General features: G+C 45.4%; 1 protein-coding gene across 1 annotated transcript in view; it reads right to left on the bottom strand.

The window, feature by feature from the left end:
* Positions 1 to 6: 6 nt before the first annotated feature.
* Positions 7 to 20,379, bottom strand: part of LOC127918174 (uncharacterized) — a 37,626-nt gene continuing 17,253 nt past the window's right edge. Inside the window, exons 4-5 of the transcript XR_008099306.1 lie at positions 379 to 420; positions 7 to 109 (exon numbers count right to left, since the gene is read on the bottom strand). The gene's annotated coding sequence lies outside the window, so the exon portion shown is untranslated. The remainder of the gene's footprint in view (positions 110 to 378; positions 421 to 20,379) is intronic.

Consider the following 20,379-nt stretch of genomic DNA (forward strand, 5'->3'; position numbering starts at 1 on the left):
CCACCTGTTTTAACATGGTCACCACCTGTTTTAACATGGTCACCACCTGTTTTAACATGGTCACCACCTGTTTTAACATGGTCACCACCTGTTTTAACATGGTCACCACCTGTTTTAACATGGTCACTACCTGTTTTAACATGGTCACCACCTGTTTTAACATGGTCACCACCTGTTTTAACATGGTCACCACCTGTTTTAACATGTTTTAACATGGTCACCTGTTTTAACATGGTCACCACCTGGTTTTAACATGGACCTGTTTTAACATGGTCACCACCTGTTTAACATGGTCACCTGTTTTAACATGGTCACCACCTGTTTTAACATGGTCACTACCTGTTTCAACATGGTCACTACCTGTTTTAACATGGTCACCTGTTTTAACATGGTCACCACCTGTTTTAACATGGTCACCGCCTGTTTAACATGGTCACCACCTGTTTTAACATGGTCACCACCTGTTTTAACATTCACCACCAACATGGTCATGGTCACTACCTGTTTTAACATGGTCACCACCTGTTTAACATGGTCACCACCTGTTTTAACATGGTTTTCATGGTCACTACCTGTTTTAACATGGTCACCACCTGTTTTAACATGGACCTGTTTTAACATGGTCACTACCTGTTTTAACATGGTCACCACCTGTTTTAACATGGTCACCACCTGTTTTAACATGGTCACCATCTGTTTTAACATGGTCACTACCTGTTTTAACATGGTCACCACCTGTTTTTAACATGGTCACTACCTCTAATGATGGTTTTAACATGGTCACCACCTGTTTTAACATGGTCACCACCTGTTTTAACATGGTCACCCTGTTTTAACATGGTCACCACCTGTTTTAACATGGTCACCACCTGTTTTAACATGGACCTGTTTAACATGGTTTTAACATGGTCACCTGTTTTCACCTGTTTTAACATGGACCTGTTTTAACATGGTCATCATCTGTTTTAACATGGTCACCACCTGTTTTAACACCTGTTTTAACATGGTCACCACCTGTTTTAACATGGTCACCACCTGTTTTAACATGGTCACCACCTGTTTTAACATGGGTTTAACATGGTCACTACCTGTTTTAACATGGTCACCACCTGTTTTAACATGGTCATCACCTGTTTAACATGGACTGTTTTAACATCGTTTTAACATGGTCACCACCTGTTTTAACATGGTCACCACCTGTTTTAACATGGTCACCACCTGTTTCAACATGGTCACTACCTGTTTTAACATGGGTTTTAACATGGTCACATGGTCACTACCTGTTTTAACATGGTCACCACCTGTTTTAACATGGTCAGCACCCTGTTTTAACCACCTGGTTTAACATGGTCACCACCTGTTTTAACATGGTCACCACCTGTTTTAACACCTGTTTTAACATGGTCACCACCTGTTTTAACATGGACCTGTTTTAACATGGTCATCATCTGTTTAACATGGTCACCACCTGTTTTAACATGGTCCTCGTTTTAACATCTGTTTTAACATGGTCTACTCGTTTTAACATGGTCACCATTTTCAACATGGACTACCTGTTTTAACATGGTCAGGCTTTTAACATTTTAACATGGTCACCACCTGTTTGTTTTAACATGTTCTGTTATGGTCACCACCTGTTTTAACATGGTAGATGGTCATCATCTGTTTTAACATGGTCACCACCTGTTTTAACATGGTCACATCTGTTTTAACATGGTCTATTATTCTATTTAGATCCTGTTTTAGTTCTGTTCTGTTATTCTTTCATGGTCAGGGTTATTCTCTATAGATCCTGTTTTAGATGGACAACCAGGGTTATGTTCTGTTCTGTTATTCTCTATAGATCCTGTTGGAGATGGACAACCAGGGTTATGTTCTGTTCTGTTATTCTCTATAGATCCTGTTGGAGATGGACAACCAGGGTTATGTTCTGTTCTGTTATTCTCTATAGATCCTGTTGGAGATGGACAACCAGGGTTATGTTCTGTTCTGTTATTCTCTATAGATCCTGTTGGAGATGGACAACCAGGGTTATGTTCTGTTCTGTTATTCTCTATAGATCCTGTTGGAGATGGACAACCAGGGTTATGTTCTGTTCTGTTATTCTCTATAGATCCTGTTGGAGATGGACAACCAGGGTTATGTTCTGTTCTAATATAATAATAATAATAATATAATATATGCCATTTAGCAGACGCTTTTATCCAAAGCGTGCATACATTCTACGTATGGGTGGTCCCGGGAATCAAACCCACTACCCTGGCGTTACAAGCGCCATGCTCTACCAACTGTGCTACAGAAGGACCTGTTCTGTTATCCTCTATAGATCCCGTTGGAGATGGACAACCAGGGTTATGTTCTGTTCTGTTATTCCCTATAGATCCTGTTGGAGATGGACAACCAGGGTTATGTTCTGTTCTGTTTTTCCCTATATAACCTGTTGGAGCTGGACAACTAGGGTCATGTTCTGTTCTGTTCTTCCTCTATAGATCCCGTTGGAGCTGGACAACCAGTTTCTGCTGATTCCAAAACGACCAATCAAATTGAGGCTGGAGCCCCGTAGCAACACCTCTAGCAACACCACCACCACTCTGAACAGTCCAACAACATGAACCAAATGCAGGAGTACCCTACCATAAAGTACCCTTACCCTGGAGTACTATCGATCGATCACACCATCTACCTATAACTCTTTCTACTAGACCCTACCGTAGAACACAAACAGCACCCTACCCTACCCTAAAGTACCCTACCCTAGAACACAAACAGCACCCTACCCTACCCTACCCTAAAGTACCCTACCCTAGAACACAAACAGCACCCTACCCTACCCTAAAGTACCCTACCCTACCCTAAAGTACTCTACCCTAGAACACAAACAGCACCCTACCCTACTCTAAAGTACCCTACCCTAGGACACAAACAGCACCCTACCCTACCCTAAAGTACTCTACCCTAGAACACAAACAGCACCCTACCCTACCCTAAAGTACCCTACCCTAGAACACAAACAGCACCCTACCCTATCCTAGAGCACCCTACCCTGGAGGACCCTACCCTACCCTAGAGCCCCCTACCTAGAATACCCTACCCTACCCTAGAGTACCATACCCTACCCTAAAGTACCCTACCATAGAGCCCCCTACCCTAGAGGAACCTACCCTCCCCTAGAGCACCAAACCCTAGAACACCCTACCCTACCCTAGAGGAGCCTACCCTAGAACACCCTACCCTAAAACACCCTACCCTAAAACACCCTACCCTAAAACACCCTACGCCACCTTGGAGAACCCTACCCTAGAACATCCTCCCCTCCCCTGGAGTAACCTACCCTAAAGTGACCTACCCTAGAGTACCCTATCTATCTATCTATCTATCTATCTATCTATCTATCTATCTATCTATCTATCTATCTATCTATCTATCTATCTATCTATCGGCAACTGAATATTCAGTCCTTACCCTTTACGCTGCTATAGGCTACTGAATATTCAAGTCCTGACCCTGCTATAGGCTACTGAATAAATCTATCTATCTATCTATCTATCTATCTATCTATCTATCTATCTATCTATCTATCTATCTATCTATCTATCTATCTATCTATCTATCTATCGGCAACTGAATATTCAGTCCTTACCCTTTACGCTGCTATAGGCTACTGAATATTCAAGTCCTGACCCTGCTATAGGCTACTGAATAATCAGTCCTTACACTAACCCTGCTATAGGCTACTGCATATTCAGTCCTGACCCTGCGATAGGCTACTGAATATTCAGTCCTAACCCTGCTATAGGCTACTGAATATTCAGTCCTGACCCTGCTATAGGCTACTGAATATTCTGTCCTGACCCTGCTATAGGCTACTGAATATTCTGTCCTGACTCTGCAGCTGATTATAGTTACTACTTAATATAATATGATAATAAGACTGCATTCACAATGACTGTATGATAAGTCAGTTCAATCAGGAATGACCTTTAAAATGGCACATAGCTGACAAAGCACTGGGATTGAATCCTGGTCTCAGTCTCATGCTTGGTTTGAGTAGGACTCAGAAACCCATTTCCACCAGATAAAAGAGAGATAGTAATACTATGGATGCATTAGAGGTACATGTCTTGTTAAAGTTAGACACCGTATTAAATCCATGGCATGATGTCATGTCTGGATCCTGCACACTACTGGCTGGTGTCTGGAATCCTCCTAGAATGTAGAACTCTAGCTGGTGTTCTCTAGAACTGTACTCTCATTCTGTTCCTCTGGGTGTTCTGCTGTCCAGTCATTCCAAAATAGAATCTTTACTGTCTGTTGAAATGATCCCTGCAGCTGCTTGGTTTTAACTTTAATCATCACAAACCAATAAAATCATCACACTAATGAACAAGGTCGCTCTGTGTATTTATTAACTTTCGTAAGACAAAACTTAAGACACAAACACACACAAATATACATGAGAACAATCTATATAGATTGATTTGTGTTTTTTATCAAGACATGTTGTATTTATAATTTCATTCAGCTAGGCCTAATTATAGTGTGACGACTTGGTCATCCACAAACGTTTCTTTTCAGATCCCAATACTGCCCCCGTGTGGCCGTTGGAAGTAAATACACAGCCCATTACAAACTATTAATCCACTGTCCACATTTTACAGCTCTTGTAAATAAGAATAATATTTTGAATCAGAGATAATCTTGCAGCTCATTGGAACACCAGGATCACATCTTACATCATACTCCTGGTGCCACCTAGTTTAATCATTTTTAAAAGTAATCTATGGCCTTATTTAGGATCCTTAAGACCAACTACTATACTAAATAAAACTAATGATTAGAATAACAGTGTGGTTTCACATGAAACTATTTTGTAAATAGCTTGCCTTTTAACGGAAGCAAACGTAACAAACATGGAGAGACAAACCTGAGTTTATCCCAGTAGAAACTCTCAACCTGAGTTTATCCCAGTAGAAACTCTCAACCTGAGTTTATCCCAGTAGAAACTCTCAACCTGAGTTTATCCAGTAGAAACTCTCAACCTGAGTTTATCCCAGTAGAAACTCTCAACCTGAGTTTATCCCAGTAGAAACTCTCAACCTGAGTTTATCCCAGTAGAAACTCTCAACCTGAGTTTATCCCAGTAGAAACTCTCAACTTGAGTTTATCCCAGTAGAAACTCTCAACCTGAGTTTATCCCAGTAGAAACTCTCAACCTGAGTTTATCCCAGTAGAAACTCTCAACCTGAGTTTATCCCAGTAGAAACTCTCAACCTGAGTTTATCCCAGTAGAAACTCTCAACCTGAGTTTATCCCAGTAGAAACTCTCTGTTGCTTCCTTTTAGTTCTTAAACGTTAAACTGTTTCCGTAATGAATCTGCCCTCTGCTCTCTCTGTCAATCATTCACCATCCCTCCCTGCTTCGCTTTCACCTCTCACACAGTCTCCTATAATCTCCTGATTGTGTTTGTGTCGTGAACATTTGCCTGAGCAACAATAGTGGAATCGGTGGTTCGGGTTTTCAAAATAAAAGTTACCCATTAAATCGGATGCAAACGGAAATAAATTGTGGAATCATGCAACAATCCTGGAGGGCCTTTATGTTGCTAAACATATATAATACATTCAACAAAAGACAATAATTAGTTAATTTGACACCAAATAAAATCTGTTTTAAATTGCTCTGTGGATGTTTAGTATTCAGGACTGCAACATACCTTCAACATGCAGCATTATGGGTCTTGGGTTCATGACATATCGTACCAGCCTTATGGGTCTGGGCTCACGACATATCGTACCAGCCTTATGGGTCTGGGTTCATGACATATCGTACCAGCCTTATGGGTCTGGGTTCATGACATATCGTACCAGCCTTATGGATCCTGGGTTCATGACTTATCATACCAGCCTTATGGGTCCTGGGTTCATGACATATCGTACCAGCCTTATGGGTCTTGGGTTCATGACATATCGTACCAGCCTTATGGGTCTGGGTTCATGACATATCGTACCAGCCTTATGGGTCTGGGTTCATGACATATCGTACCAGCCTTATGGGTCTGGGTTCATGACATATCGTACCAGCCTTATGGGTCCTGGGTTCATGACATATCGTACCAGCCTTATGGGTCTGGGTTCATGACATATCGTACCAGCCTTATGGGTCTGGGTTCATGACATATCGTACCAGCCTTATGGATCCTGGGTTCATGACATATCGTACCAGCCTTATGGATCCTGGGTTCATGACATATCGTACCAGCCTTATGGATCCTGGGTTCATGACATATCGTACCAGCCTTATGGGTCTGGGTTCATGACATATCGTACCAGTCTTATGGGTCTGGGTTCATGACATATCGTACCAGTCTTATGGGTCTGGGTTCATGACATATCGTACCAGCCTTATGGGTCAGGGTTCATGACATATCGTACCACCCTAATGGGTCTTGGTTCATGACATATCGTACCAGCCTTATGGGTCAGGGTTCATGACATATCGTACCAGCCTTATGGGTCTGGGTTCATGACATATCGTACCACCCTAATGGGTCTGGGTTCATGACATGTCGTACCAGCCTTATGGGTCTGGGTTCATGACATATCGTACCAGCCTTATGGGTCAGGGTTCATGACATATCGTACCACCCTAATGGGTCTGGGTTCATGACATATCGTACCAGCCTTATGGGTCAGGGTTCATGACATATCGTACCAGTCTTATGGGTCTGGGTTCATGACATATCGTACCAGCCTTATGGGTCAGGGTTCATGACATATCGTACCAGCCTTATGGGTCCTGGGTTCATGACATATCGTACCAGCCTTATGGGTCTTGGGTTCATGACATATCGTACCAGCCTTATGGGTCTTGGGTTCATGACATATCGTACCAGCCTTATGGATCTTGTGTTCATGACATATCATACCAGCCATATGGGTCTTGGGTTCATGACATATTGTACCAGCCTTATGGGTCTTGGGTTCATGACATATCGTACCAGCCTTATGGGTTAGGGTTCATGACATATCGTACCAGTCTTATGGGTCTGGGTTCATGACATATCGTACAACCCTAATGGGTCCTGGGTTCATGACATATCGTACCAGCCTTATGGGTCCTGGGTTCATGACATATCGTACCAGCCTTATGGGTCTTGGGTTCATGACATATCGTACCAGCCTTATGGGTCTGGGTTCATGACATATCGTACCAGCCTTATGGGTCTTGGGTTCATGACATATCGTACCAGCCTTATGGATCCTGGGTTCATGACATATCGTACCAGCCTTATGGGTCTGGGTTCATGACATATCGTACCAGCCTTATGGGTCTGGGTTCATGACATATCGTACCAGCCTTATGGGTCTGGGTTCATGACATATCGTACCAGCCTTATGGGTCTTGGGTTCATGACATATCGTACCAGCCTTATGGGTCCTGGGTTCATGACATATCGTACCAGCCTTATGGGTCCTGGGTTCATGACATATCGTACCAGCCTTATGGGTCTGGGTTCATGACATATCGTACCAGCCTTATGGATCTTGGGTTCATGACATATCGTACCAGCCTTATGGGTCTTGGGTTCATGACATATCGTACCAGCCTTATGGGTCTTGGGTTCATGACATATCGTACCAGCCTTATGGGCCTGGGTTCATGACATATCGTACCAGCCTTATGGATCTTGGGTTCATGACATATGGTACCAGCATAATGGGTCTTGGGTTCATGACATATCGTACCAGCCTTATGGGTCTGGGTTCATGACATATCGTACCAGCCTTATGGGTCTGGGTTCATGACATATCGTACCAGTCTTATGGGTCTGGGTTCATGACATATCGTACCAGCCTTATGGGTCTGGGTTCATGACATATCGTACCAGCCTTATGGATCCTGGGTTCATGACGTATCGTACCAGCCTTATGGGTCTGGGTTCATGCCGTATCGTACCAGCCTTATGGGTCTGGGTTCATGACATATCGTACCAGCCTTATGGGTCTTGGGTTCATGACATATCGTACCAGCCTTATGGGTCAGGGTTCATGACATATCGTACCAGTCTTATGGGTCTGGGTTCATGACATATCATACCAGCCTTATGGGTCAGGGTTCATGACATATCGTACCACCTAATGGGTCTTGGTTCATGACATATCGTACCAGCCTTATGGGTCAGGGTTCATGACATATCGTACCAGCCTTATGGGTCTGGGTTCATGACATATCGTATCACCCTAATGGGTCTGGGTTCATGACATATCGTACCAGCCTTATGGGTCTGGGTTCATGACATATCGTACCAGCCTTATGGGCCTGGGTTCATGACATATCGTACCAGCCTTATGGGTCTGGGTTCATGACATATCGTACCAGCCTGATGGGTCTGGGTTCATGACATATCGTACCAGCCTTATGGGTCTGGGTTCATGACATATCGTACCAGCCTTATGGATCCTGGGTTCATGACTTATCGTACCAGCCTTATGGATCCTGGGTTCATGACATATCGTACCAGCCTTATGGGTCTGGGTTCATGACATATCGTACCAGCCTTATGGATCCTGGGTTCATGACATATCATACCAGCCTTATGGGTCTGGGTTCATGACATATCGTACCAGCCTTATGGGTCTGGGTTCATGACATATCGTACATGACATATCGTACCAGCCTTATGGGTCTTGGGTTCATGACATATCGTACCAGCCTTATGGATCCTGGGTTCATGACATATCGTACCAGCCTTATGGATCCTGGGTTCATGACATATCGTACATGACATATCGCACCAGCCTTATGGATCCTGGGTTCATGACATATCGTACATGACATATCGTACCAGCCTTATGGATCCTGGGTTCATGACATATCGTACCAGCCTTATGGATCCTGGGTTCATGACATATCGTACCAGCCTTATGGGTCTGGGTTCATGACATATCGTACCAGCCTTATGGGTCTGGGTTCATGACATATCGTACCAGCCTTATGGGTCTTGGGTTCATGACATATCGTACCAGCCTTATGGGTCTGGGTTCATGACATATCGTACCAGCCTTATGGGTCTGGGTTCATGACATATCGTACCAGCCTTATGGGTCTGGGTTCATGACATATCGTACCAGCCTTATGGGTCTGGGTTCATGACATATCGTACCAGCCTTATGGGTCTTGGGTTCATGACATATCGTACCAGCCTTATGGATCCTGGGTTCATGACATATCGTACCAGCCTTATGGGTCTGGGTTCATGACATATCGTACCAGCCTTATGGGTCTGGGTTCATGACATATCGTACCAGCCTTATGGGTCTGGGTTCATGACATATCGTACCAGCCTTTTGGGTCTTGGGTTCATGACATATCGTACCAGCCTTATGGGTCCTGGGTTCATGACATATCGTACCAGCCTTATGGGTCCTGGGTTCATGACATATCGTACCAGCCTTATGGGTCTGGGTTCATGACATATCGTACCAGCCTTATGGGGGTCTTGGGTTCATGACATATCGTACCAGCCTTATGGGTCCTGGGTTCATGACATATCGTACCAGCCTTATGGGTCCTGGGTTCATGACATATCGTACCAGCCTTATGGGTCTTGGGTTCATGACATATCGTACCAGCCTTATGGGTCTTGGGTTCATGACATATCGTACCAGCCTTATGGGTCTTGGGTTCATGACATATTGTACCAGCCTTATGGGTCTTGGGTTCATGACATATCGTACCAGCCTTATGGGTTAGGGTTCATGACATATCGTACCAGTCTTATGGGTCTGGGTTCATGACATATCGTACCAGCCTTATGGGTCTGGGTTCATGACATATCGTACCAGCCTTATGGATCCTGGGTTCATGACGTATCGTACCAGCCTTATGGGTCTGGGTTCATGCCGTATCGTACCAGCCTTATGGGTCTGGGTTCATGACATATCGTACCAGCCTTATGGGTCTTGGGTTCATGACATATCGTACCAGCCTTATGGGTCAGGGTTCATGACATATCGTACCAGTCTTATGGGTCTGGGTTCATGACATATCATACCAGCCTTATGGGTCAGGGTTCATGACATATCGTACCACCCTAATGGGTCTTGGTTCATGACATATCGTACCAGCCTTATGGGTCAGGGTTCATGACATATCGTACCAGCCTTATGGGTCTGGGTTCATGACATATCGTATCACCCTAATGGGTCTGGGTTCATGACATATCGTACCAGCCTTATGGGTCTGGGTTCATGACATATCGTACCAGCCTTATGGGCCTGGGTTCATGACATATCGTACCAGCCTTATGGGTCTGGGTTCATGACATATCGTACCAGCCTGATGGGTCTGGGTTCATGACATATCGTACCAGCCTTATGGGTCTGGGTTCATGACATATCGTACCAGCCTTATGGATCCTGGGTTCATGACTTATCGTACCAGCCTTATGGATCCTGGGTTCATGACATATCGTACCAGCCTTATGGGTCTGGGTTCATGACATATCGTACCAGCCTTATGGATCCTGGGTTCATGACATATCGTACCAGCCTTATGGGTCTGGGTTCATGACATATCGTACCAGCCTCATGGGTCTGGGTTCATGACATATCGTACATGACATATCGTACCAGCCTTATGGGTCTTGGGTTCATGACATATCGTACCAGCCTTATGGGTCCTGGGTTCATGACATATCGTACCAGCCTTATGGGTCCTGGGTTCATGACATATCGTACCAGCCTTATGGGTCTGGGTTCATGACATATCGTACCAGCCTTATGGGTCTTGGGTTCATGACATATCGTACCAGCCTTATGGGTCCTGGGTTCATGACATATCGTACCAGCCTTATGGGTCTGGGTTCATGACATATCGTACCAGCCTTATGGGTCTGGGTTCATGACATATCGTACCAGTCTTATGGGTCTGGGTTCATGACATATCGTACCAGCCTTATGGGTCTGGGTTCATGACATATCGTACCAGCCTTATGGATCCTGGGTTCATGACGTATCGTACCAGCCTTATGGGTCTGGGTTCATGCCGTATCGTACCAGCCTTATGGGTCTGGGTTCATGACATATCGTACCAGCCTTATGGGTCTTGGGTTCATGACATATCGTACCAGCCTTATGGGTCAGGGTTCATGACATATCGTACCAGTCTTATGGGTCTGGGTTCATGACATATCATACCAGCCTTATGGGTCAGGGTTCATGACATATCGTACCACCCTAATGGGTCTTGGTTCATGACATATCGTACCAGCCTTATGGGTCAGGGTTCATGACATATCGTACCAGCCTTATGGGTCTGGGTTCATGACATATCGTATCACCCTAATGGGTCTGGGTTCATGACATATCGTACCAGCCTTATGGGTCTGGGTTCATGACATATCGTACCAGCCTTATGGGCCTGGGTTCATGACATATCGTACCAGCCTTATGGGTCTGGGTTCATGACATATCGTACCAGCCTGATGGGTCTGGGTTCATGACATATCGTACCAGCCTTATGGGTCTGGGTTCATGACATATCGTACCAGCCTTATGGATCCTGGGTTCATGACTTATCGTACCAGCCTTATGGATCCTGGGTTCATGACATATCGTACCAGCCTTATGGGTCTGGGTTCATGACATATCGTACCAGCCTTATGGATCCTGGGTTCATGACATATCGTACCAGCCTTATGGGTCTGGGTTCATGACATATCGTACCAGCCTCATGGGTCTGGGTTCATGACATATCGTACATGACATATCGTACCAGCCTTATGGGTCCTGGGTTCATGACATATCGTACCAGCCTTATGGATCCTGGGTTCATGACATATCGTACCAGCCTTATGGATCCTGGGTTCATGACATATCGTACATGACATATCGTACCAGCCTTATGGATCCTGGGTTCATGACATATCGTACATGACATATCGTACCAGCCTTATGGATCCTGGGTTCATGACATATCGTACCAGCCTTATGGATCCTGGGTTCATGACATATCGTACAAGCCTTATGGGTCTTGGGTTCATGACATACTGTACCAGCCTTATGGGTCTGGGTTCATGACATATCGTACCAGCCTTATGGGTCTGGGTTCATGACATATCGTACCAGCCTTATGGGTCTTGGGTTCATGACATATCGTACCAGCCTTATGGGTCTGGGTTCATGACATATCGTACCAGCCTTATGGGTCTGGGTTCATGACATATCGTACCAGCCTTATGGGTCTGGGTTCATGACATATCGTACCAGCCTTATGGGTCTGGGTTCATGACATATCGTACCAGCCTTATGGGTCTTGGGTTCATGACATATCGTACCAGCCTTATGGATCCTGGGTTCATGACATATCGTACCAGCCTTATGGGTCTGGGTTCATGACATATCGTACCAGCCTTATGGGTCTGGGTTCATGACATATCGTACCAGCCTTATGGGTCTGGGTTCATGACATATCGTACCAGCCTTATGGGTCTTGGGTTCATGACATATCGTACCAGCCTTATGGGTCTTGGGTTCATGACATATCGTACCAGCCTTATGGGTCCTGGGTTCATGACATATCGTACCAGCCTTATGGGTCTGGGTTCATGACATATCGTACCAGCCTTATGGGTCTTGGGTTCATGACATATCGTACCAGCCTTATGGGTCTGGGTTCATGACATATCGTACCAGCCTTATGGGTCTGGGTTCATGACATATCGTACCAGTCTTATGGGTCTGGGTTCATGACATATCGTACCAGCCTTATGGGTCTGGGTTCATGACATATCGTACCAGCCTTATGGATCCTGGGTTCATGACGTATCGTACCAGCCTTATGGGTCTGGGTTCATGCCGTATCGTACCAGCCTTATGGGTCTGGGTTCATGACATATCGTACCAGCCTTATGGGTCTGGGTTCATGACATATCGTACCAGTCTTATGGGTCTGGGTTCATGACATATCGTACCAGCCTTATGGGTCAGGGTTCATGACATATCGTACCACCCTAATGGGTCTTGGTTCATGACATATCGTACCAGCCTTATGGGTCAGGGTTCATGACATATCGTACCAGCCTTATGGGTCTGGGTTCATGACATATCGTATCACCCTAATGGGTCTGGGTTCATGACATATCGTACCAGCCTTATGGGTCAGGGTTCATGACATATCGTACCAGCCTTATGGGTCTGGGTTCATGACATATCGTACCAGCCTTATGGGTCTGGGTTCATGACATATCGTACCAGCCTTATGGATCCTGGGTTCATGACGATCGTACCAGCCTTATGGGTCTGGGTTCATGCCGTATCGTACCAGCCTTATGGGTCTGGGTTCATGACATATCGTACCAGCCTTATGGGTCTTGGGTTCATGACATATCGTACCAGCCTTATGGGTCTGGGTTCATGACATATCGTACCAGCCTTATGGGTCTGGGTTCATGACATATCGTACCAGCCTTATGGGTCAGGGTTCATGACATATCGTACCAGTCTTATGGGTCTGGGTTCATGACATATCATACCAGCCTTATGGGTCAGGGTTCATGACATATCGTACCACCCTAATGGGTCTTGGTTCATGACATATCGTACCAGCCTTATGGGTCAGGGTTCATGACATATCGTACCAGCCTTATGGGTCTGGGTTCATGACATATCATACCAGCCTTATGGGTCTGGGTTCATGACATATCGTACCAGCCTTATGGGTCTGGGTTCATGACATATCGTACCAGCCTTATGGGTCTGGGTTCATGACATATCGTACCAGCCTTATGGGTCTGGGTTCATTACATATCGCACCAGCCTTATGGGCCTGGGTTCATTACATATCGTACCAGCCTTATGGGTCAGGGTTCATGACATATCGTACCAGCCTTATGGGTCTGGGTTCATGACATATCGTATCACCCTAATGGGTCTGGGTTCATGACATATCGTACCAGCCTTATGGGTCAGGGTTCATGACATATCGTACCAGCCTTATGGGTCTGGGTTCATGACATATCGTACCAGCCTTATGGGTCTGGGTTCATGACATATCGTACCAGCCTTATGGATCCTGGGTTCATGACGTATCGTACCAGCCTTATGGGTCTGGGTTCATGCCGTATCGTACCAGCCTTATGGGTCTGGGTTCATGACATATCGTACCAGCCTTATGGGTCTTGGGTTCATGACATATCGTACCAGCCTTATGGGTCTGGGTTCATGACATATCGTACCAGCCTTATGGGTCTGGGTTCATGACATATCGTACCAGCCTTATGGGTCAGGGTTCATGACATATCGTACCAGTCTTATGGGTCTGGGTTCATGACATATCATACCAGCCTTATGGGTCAGGTTCATGACATATCATACCACCTAATGGGTCTTGGTTCATGACATATCGTACCAGCCTTATGGGTCAGGGTTCATGACATATCGTACCAGCCTTATGGGTCTGGGTTCATGACATATCATACCAGCCTTATGGGTCTGGGTTCATGACATATCGTACCAGCCTTATGGGTCTGGGTTCATGACATATCGTACCAGCCTTATGGGTCTGGGTTCATGACATATCGTACCAGCCTTATGGGTCTGGGTTCATTACATATCGTACCAGCCTTATGGGCCTGGGTTCATTACATATCGTACCTGCCTTATGGGCCTGGGTTCATGACATATCGTACCAGCCTTATGGGTCTGGGTTCATGACATATCGTACCAGCCTTATGGGTCTGGGTTCATGACATATCGTACCAGCCTTATGGGTCTGGGTTCATGACATATCGTACCAGCCTTATGGATCCTGGGTTCATGACTTATCGTACCAGCCTTATGGATCCTGGGTTCATGACATATCATGTACTCAGCCTTATGGGTCTGGGTTCATGACATATCGTACCAGCCTTATGGATCCTGGGTTCATGACATATCGTACCAGCCTTATGGGTCTGGGACCAGCCTTCATGACATATCGTTACCAGTACCAGCCTTATGGGTCTGGGTTCATGACATATCGTACCAGCCTTATGGGTCTGGGTTCATGACATATCGTACATGACATATCGTACCAGCCTTATGGATCCTGGGTTCATGACATATCGTACCAGCCTTATGGGTCTGGGTTCATGACATATCGTACCAGCCTTATGGGTCTGGGTTCATGACATATCGTACCAGCCTTATGGGTCAGGGTTCATGACATATCGTACCAGTCTTATGGGTCTGGGTTCATGACATATCGTACCAGCCTTATGGGTCAGGGTTCATGACATATCGTACCACCCTAATGGGTCTTGGTTCATGACATATCGTACCAGCCTTATGGGTCAGGGTTCATGACATATCGTACCAGCCTTATGGGTCTGGGTTCATGACATATCGTATCACCCTAATGGGTCTGGGTTCATGACATATCGTACCAGCCTTATGGGTCAGGGTTCATGACATATCGTACCAGCCTTATGGGTCTGGGTTCATGACATATCGTACCAGCCTTATGGGTCTGGGTTCATGACATATCGTACCAGCCTTATGGATCTGGGTTCATGACATATCGTACCAGCCTTATGGGTCTGGGTTCATGACCGTATCGTACCAGCCTTATGGGTCTGGGTTCATGACATATCGTACCAGCCTTATGGGTCTTGGGTTCATGACATATCGTACCAGCCTTATGGGTCTGGGTTCATGACATATCGTACCAGCCTTATGGGTCTGGGTTCATGACATATCGTACCACCCTAATGGGTCTTGGTTCATGACATATCGTACCAGCCTTATGGGTCAGGGTTCATGACATATCGTACCAGCCTTATGGGTCTGGGTTCATGACATATCGTATCACCCTAATGGGTCTGGGTTCATGACATATCGTACCAGCCTTATGGGTCAGGGTTCATGACATATCGTACCAGCCTTATGGGTCTGGGTTCATGACATATCGTACCAGCCTTATGGGTCTGGGTTCATGACATATCGTACCAGCCTTATGGATCCTGGGTTCATGACGTATCGTACCAGCCTTATGGGTCTGGGTTCATGCCGTATCGTACCAGCCTTATGGGTCTGGGTTCATGACATATCGTACCAGCCTTATGGGTCTTGGGTTCATGACATATCGTACCAGCCTTATGGGTCTGGGTTCATGACATATCGTACCAGCCTTATGGGTCTGGGTTCATGACATATCGTACCAGCCTTATGGGTCAGGGTTCATGACATATCGTACCAGTCTTATGGGTCTGGGTTCATGACATATCATACCAGCCTTATGGGTCAGGGTTCATGACATATCGTACCACCCTAATGGGTCTTGGTTCATGACATATCGTACCAGCCTTATGGGTCAGGGTTCATGACATATCGTACCAGCCTTATGGGTCTGGGTTCATGACATATCGTACCAGCCTTATGGGTCTGGGTTCATGACATATCGTACCAGCCTTATGGGTCTGGGTTCATGACATATCATACCAGCCTTATGGGTCTGGGTTCATGACATATCGTACCAGCCTTATGGGTCTGGGTTCATTACATATCGTACCAGCCTTATGGGCCTGGGTTCATTACATATCGTACCAGCCTTATGGGCCTGGGTTCATGACATATCGTACCAGCCTTATGGGTCTGGGTTCATGACATATCGTATCACCCTAATGGGTCTGGGTTCATGACATATCGTACCAGCCTTATGGGTCAGGGTTCATGACATATCGTACCAGCCTTATGGGTCTGGGTTCATGACATATCGTACCAGCCTTATGGGTCTGGGTTCATGACATATCGTACCAGCCTTATGGATCCTGGGTTCATGACGTATCGTACCAGCCTTATGGGTCTGGGTTCATGCCGTATCGTACCAGCCTTATGGGTCTGGGTTCATGACATATCGTACCAGCCTTATGGGTCTTGGGTTCATGACATATCGTACCAGCCTTATGGGTCTGGGTTCATGACATATCGTACCAGCCTTATGGGTCTGGGTTCATGACATATCGTACCACCCTAATGGGTCTTGGTTCATGACATATCGTACCAGCCTTATGGGTCAGGGTTCATGACATATCGTACCAGCCTTATGGGTCTGGGTTCATGACATATCGTATCACCCTAATGGGTCTGGGTTCATGACATATCGTACCAGCCTTATGGGTCAGGGTTCATGACATATCGTACCAGCCTTATGGGTCTGGGTTCATGACATATCGTACCAGCCTTATGGGTCTGGGTTCATGACATATCGTACCAGCCTTATGGATCCTGGGTTCATGACGTATCGCACCAGCCTTATGGGTCTGGGTTCATGCCGTATCGTACCAGCCTTATGGGTCTGGGTTCATGACATATCGTACCAGCCTTATGGGTCTTGGGTTCATGACATATCGTACCAGCCTTATGGGTCTGGGTTCATGACATATCGTACCAGCCTTATGGGTCTGGGTTCATGACATATCGTACCAGCCTTATGGGTCAGGGTTCATGACATATCGTACCAGTCTTATGGGTCTGGGTTCATGACATATCATACCAGCCTTATGGGTCAGGGTTCATGACATATCGTACCACCCTAATGGGTCTTGGTTCATGACATATCGTACCAGCCTTATGGGTCAGGGTTCATGACATATCGTACCAGCCTTATGGGTCTGGGTTCATGACATATCGTACCAGCCTTATGGGTCTGGGTTCATGACATATCGTACCAGCCTTATGGGTCTGGGTTCATGACATATCATACCAGCCTTATGGGTCTGGGTTCATGACATATCGTACCAGCCTTATGGGTCTGGGTTCATTACATATCGTACCAGCCTTATGGGCCTGGGTTCATTACATATCGTACCAGCCTTATGGGCCTGGGTTCATGACATATCGTACCAGCCTTATGGGTCTGGGTTCATGACATATCGTACCAGCCTTATGGGTCTGGGTTCATGACATATCGTACCAGCCTTATGGGTCTGGGTTCATGACATATCGTACCAGCCTTATGGATCCTGGGTTCATGACATATCGTACCAGCCTTATGGATCCTGGGTTCATGACATATCGTACCAGCCTTATGGGTCTGGGTTCATGACATATCGTACCAGCCTTATGGATCCTGGGTTCATGACATATCGTACCAGCCTTATGGGTCTGGGTTCATGACATATCGTACCAGCCTTATGGGTCTGGGTTCATGACATATCGTACCAGCCTTATGGGTCTGGGTTCATGACATATCGTACATGACATATCGTACCAGCCTTATGGATCCTGGGTTCATGACATATCGTACAAGCCTTATGGGTCCTGGGTTCATGACATATCGTACCAGCTTTATGGGTCTGGGTTCATGACATGGGGTACAGCCTTATGGGTCTTGGGTTCATGACATACTGTACCAGCCTTATGGGTCTGGGTTCATGACATATCGTACCAGCATTATGGGTCTGGGTTCATGACATATCGTACCAGCCTTATGGGTCTTGGGTTCATGATATATCGTACCAGCCTTATGGGTCTGGGTTCATGACATATCGTACCAGCCTTATGGGTCTGGGTTCATGACATATCGTACCAGCCTTATGGGTCTGGGTTCATGACATGAGGTACCAGCCTACTCACAGACACCCACAGATTACAATTATAAAGTTCTAAAGAGTTTACACAAATATTGGCATCACAGCTCTTATTAGTTCTGTTGTGTCACAGCTCTTATTGGTTCTGTTGTGTCAGCTCTTATTAGTTCTGTTGTGTCACAGCTCTTATTGGTTCTGTTGTGTCACAGCTCTTATTGGTTCTGTTGTGTCACAGCTCTTATTGGTTCTGTTGTGTCACAGCTCTTATTGGTTCTGTTGTGTCACAGCTCTTATTGGTTCTGTTGTGTCACAGCTCTTATTGGTTCTGTTGTGTCACAGCTCTTATTGGTTCTGTTGTGTCACAGCTCTTATTGGTTCTGTTGTGTCAGCTCTTATTGGTTCTGTTGTGTCAGCTCTTATTGGTTCTGTTGTGTCACAGCTCTTATTGGTTGTGTTGTGTCACAGCTCTTATTGGTTCTGTTGTGTCACAGCTCTTATTGGTTCTGTTGTGTCACAGCTCTTAATGGTTCTGTTGTGTCACAGCTCTTATTGGTTCTGTTGTGTCAGCTCTTATTGGTTCTGTTGTGTCACAGCTCTTATTGGTTCTGTTGTGTCAGCTCTTATTGGTTCTGTTGTGTCACAGCTCTTATTGGTTCTGTTGTGTCAGCTCTTATTGGTTCTGTTGTGTCACAGCTCTTATTGGTTCTGTTGTGTCACAGCTCTTATTGGTTCTGTTGTGTCAGCTCTTATTGGTTCTGTTGTATCAGCTCTTATTGGTTCTGTTGTGTCACAGCTCTTATTGGTTCTGTTGTGTCAGCTCTTATTGGTTCTGTTGTGTCAGCTCTTATTGGTTATGTTGTGTCACAGCTCTTATTGGTTCTGTTGTGTCACAGCTCTTATTGGTTCTGTTGTGTCACAGCTCTTATTGGTTCTGTTGTGTCACAGCTCTTATTGGTTCTGTTGTGTCAGCTCTTATTGGTTCTGTTGTGTCAGCTCTTATTGGTTCTGTTGTGACACAGCTCTTATTGGTTCTGTTGTGTCAGCTCTTATTGGTTCTGTTGTGTCACAGCTCTTATTGGTTCTGTTGTGTCACAGCTCTTATTGGTTCTGTTGTGTCACAGCTCTTATTGGTTCTGTTGTGTCACAGCTCTTATTGGTTCTGTTGTGTCACAGCTCTTATTGGTTCTGTTGTGTCACAGCTCTTATTGGTTCTGTTGTGTCAGCTCTTATTGGTTCTGTTTTGTCACAGCTCTTATTGGTTCTGTTGTGTCACAGCTCTTATTGGTTATGTTGTGTCACAGCTCTTATTGGTTCTGTTGTGTCACAGCTCTTATTGGTTCTGTTGTGTCACAGCTCTTATTGGTTATGTTGTGTCAGCTCTTATTGGTTCTGTTGTGTCACAGCTCTTATTAGTTCTGTTGTGTCACAGCTCTTATTGGTTCTGTTGTGTCACAGCTCTTATTGGTTCTGTTGTGTCAGCTCTTATTGGTTCTGTTGTGTCACAGCTCTTATTGGTTCTGTTGTGTCAGCTCTTATTGGTTCTGTTTTGTCACAGCTCTTATTGGTTCTGTTGTGTCACAGCTCTTATTGGTTCTGTTGTGTCACAGCTCTTATTGGTTCTGTTGTGTCACAGCTCTTATTGGTTCTGTTGTGTCACAGCTCTTATTGCAGGACTTTTAGGGAAATCACTCCACAATTTTGCCTATTGACCATCATATTTTAATGTACAGCCTTACCTGTGTACTTGTGAGGTGATTTCCCACAGTTAAAGTCCTGCAATAAGAGCTATGACACAATTATTTGCGTAATC

This window comes from Oncorhynchus keta, unplaced genomic scaffold (assembly GCF_023373465.1).
Source record: "Oncorhynchus keta strain PuntledgeMale-10-30-2019 unplaced genomic scaffold, Oket_V2 Un_contig_1353_pilon_pilon, whole genome shotgun sequence".
In the NCBI taxonomy this organism is placed as follows: domain Eukaryota; kingdom Metazoa; phylum Chordata; class Actinopteri; order Salmoniformes; family Salmonidae; genus Oncorhynchus; species Oncorhynchus keta.